This window comes from Heterodontus francisci, unplaced genomic scaffold, assembly GCF_036365525.1.
Source record: "Heterodontus francisci isolate sHetFra1 unplaced genomic scaffold, sHetFra1.hap1 HAP1_SCAFFOLD_83, whole genome shotgun sequence".
In the NCBI taxonomy this organism is placed as follows: Eukaryota; Metazoa; Chordata; class Chondrichthyes; order Heterodontiformes; family Heterodontidae; genus Heterodontus; species Heterodontus francisci.
In genome coordinates, this window is record NW_027141917.1 from 4,528,443 (window position 1) to 4,532,608 (window position 4,166).

Here is a 4,166-nt window from a genome sequence, read left to right on the forward strand (position 1 = left end):
CAAAGAAATACACTTACACCAAGTAACAAAGACATGCACTGACACCAAGTAACAAAGACATCCACTGATACCCAGTAACACAGACACACACTTACACCAAGTAACAAAGACATACACTGATACCCAGTAACACAGACACACTCTTACACCAAGTAACAAAGACATACACATACACCAAGTAACAAAGACATGCACTGACACCCAGTAACAAAGAAATACACTGACACCAAGTAACAAAGACATACACTGATACCCAGCAACACAGACACACACTTACACAAAGTAACAAAGACATACACTGACACCAAGTAACAAAGTCATACACTGACACCAAGTAACAAAGACATACACTGACACCAAGTCACAAAGACATACACTGACACCAAGGAACAAAGACATACAGTGATACCCAGTAACACAGACACACACATACACCAAGTAACAAAGACATACACTGACACCAAGTAACAAAGACATACACTTACCCCAAGTAACAAAGACATACCCTGACACCAAGTAACAAAGACATACACTGACACCAAGACACAAAGACATACACTGACACACAGTAACAAAGAAATACAGTGATACCTGGTAACAAAGACATACACTGACATCAAGTAACAAAGTCATACACTGACACCAAGTAACAAAGATATACACTTACACCAAGTAACAAAGACATGCACTGACACCAAGTAACAAAGACATACACTGATCCACAGTAACACAGACACACACTTACACCAAGTAACAAAGACATACACTGACAACAAGTAACAAAGACATACACTGATACCCAGTAACAAAGACATACACTTACACCAAGTAACAAAGACATGCACTGACACCAAGTAACAAAGACATCCACTGATACCCAGTAACACAGACACACACTTACACCAAGTAACAGAGACATACACTGATACCCAGTAACACAGACACACTCTTACACCAAGTAACACAGACACACTCTTACACCAAGTAACAAAGACATACACTTACACCAAGTAACAAAGACATGCACTGACACCAAGTAACAAACACATCCACTGATACCCAGTAACACAGACACACACTTACAACAAGTAACAAAGACATACACTTACACCAAGTAACAAAGACATACTCTTACCCCAAGTAACAAAGACATACCCCGACACCAAGTAACAAAGACATACACTGACACCAAGTCACAAAGACATACACTGACACCCAGTTACAAAGAAATACACTGACACCTAGTAACAAAGGCATACACTGACACCAAGTAACAAAGTCATACACTGACACCAAGCAACAAAGATATACACTTACACCACTTAACAAAGACATGCACTGACACCAAGTAACAAAGACATCCACTGATACCAAGTACCACAGACACACACTTACACCAAGTAACAAAGACATACACTGATCCACAGTAACAAAGACACACACTTACACCAAGTAACAAAGACATACAATGACACCCAGTAACAAAGACATACACTGACACCAAATAAAAAAGACATACTCTGACAACGAGTAACAAAGACATACACTGACACCAACTCACAAAGACATACACTGACACCTAGGAACAAAGACATACTTTGATACCCAGTAACACAGACACACACTGACACCAAGTAACAAAGACATACACTTACACAAAGTAACACAGACATACACTGACACCAAGTAACAAAGACACAAACTTGCACCAAGTAACAAAGACATACACTGACACCAAGTCACAAAGACATACACTGACACCCAGTAACAAAGAAATACACTGACACCCAGTAACAAAGACATACACTGATACCCAGTAACACAGGCACACACTTACACCAAGTAACAAAGACATACACTGATACCCAGTATCACAGACACACACTTACACCAAGTAACAAAGACATACACTGACACCAAGTAACAAAGACATACACTTACACCAAGTAACAAAGACATACACTGACACCGAGTAACAAAGACATACACTGACACCAAGTAACAAAGACATACACTTACACCAAGTAACAAAGACATACACTGATACCCAGTAACACAGACACACACATACACCAAGTAACAAAGACATACACTGACACCAAGTAACAAAGTCATACAATGACACCAAGTAACAAAGACATACACTGACACCAAGTCACAAAGACATACACTGACACCAAGGAACAAAGACATACAGTGATACCCAGTAACACAGACACACACATACACCAAGTAACACAGACATACACTGACACCAAGTAACAAAGACATACACTTACACCAAGTAACACAGACACACACTTACATCAAGTAACAAAGACATACACTGACACCAAGTAACAAAGACATACACTTACCTCAAGTAACAAAGACATACCCTGACACCAAGTAACAAAGACATACACTGACACCAAGACACAAAGACATACACTGACACACAGTAACAAAGAAATACACTGACACCTAGTAACAAAGACATACACTGACATCAAGTAACAAAGTCATACACTGACACCAAGTAACAAAGATATACACTTACACCAAGTAACAAAGACATGCACTGACACCAAGTAACAAAGACATACACTGACAAAAAGTAACAAAGACATACACTGACACCCAGTAACAAAGACATACACTTACACCAAGTAACAAAGACATGCACTGACACCAAGTAACAAAGACATCCACTGATACCCAGTAACACAGACACACACATACACCAAGTAACAAAGACATACACTGACACCAAGTAAAAAAGTCATACAATGACACCAAGTAACAAAGACATACACTGACACCAAGGAACAAAGACATACAGTGATACCCAGTAACACAGACACACACATACACCAAGTAACACAGACATACACTGACACCAAGTAACAAAGACATACACTTACACCAAGTAACACAGACACACACTTACATCAAGTAACAAAGACATACACTGACACCAAGTAACAAAGACATACACTTACACCAAGTAACACAGACACACACTTACATCAAGTAACAAAGACATACACTGACACCAAGTAACAAAGACATACACTTACCTCAAGTAACAAAGACATACCCTGACACCAAGTAACAAAGACATACACTGACACCAAGACACAAAGACATACACTGACACACAGTAACAAAGAAATACACTGACACCTAGTAACAAAGACATACACTGACATCAAGTAACAAAGTCATACACTGACACCAAGTAACAAAGATATACACTTACACCAAGTAACAAAGACATGCACTGACACCAAGTAACAAAGACATACACTGATCCACAGTAACACAGACACACACTTACACCAAGTAACAAAGACATACACTGACAAAAAGTAACAAAGACATACACTGACACCCAGTAACAAAGACATACACTTACACCAAGTAACAAAGACATGCACTGACACCAAGTAACAAAGACATCCACTGATACCCAGTAACACAGACACACACTTACACCAAGTAACAAAGACATACACTTACACCAAGTAACAAAGACATACACTGACACCAAGTCAGAAAGACATGCACTGACACCCAGTAACAAAGAAATACACTGACACCAAGTAACAAAGACATACACTGACACCAAGTAACAAAGACATACACTGATACCCAGCAACACAGACACACACTTACACAAAGTAACAAAGACATACACTGACACCAAGTAACAAAGTCATACACTGACACCAAGTAACAAAGACATACACTGACACCAAGGAACAAAGACATACAGTGATACCCAGTAACACAGACACACACATACACCAAGTAACAAAGACATACACTGACACCAAGTAACAAAGACATACACTTACCCCAAGTAACAAAGACATACCCTGACACCAAGTAACAAAGACATAAACTGACACCAAGACACAAAGACATACACTGACACACAGTAACATAGAAATACACTGACACCTAGTAACAAAGACATACACTGACATCAAGTAACAAAGTCATACACTGACACCAAGTAACAAAGATATACACTTACACCAAGTAACAAAGACATGCACTGACACCAAGTAACAAAGACATACACTGATCCACAGTAACACAGACACACACTTACACCAAGTAACAAAGACATACACTGACAACAAATAACAAAGACATACACTGATACCCAGTAACAAAGA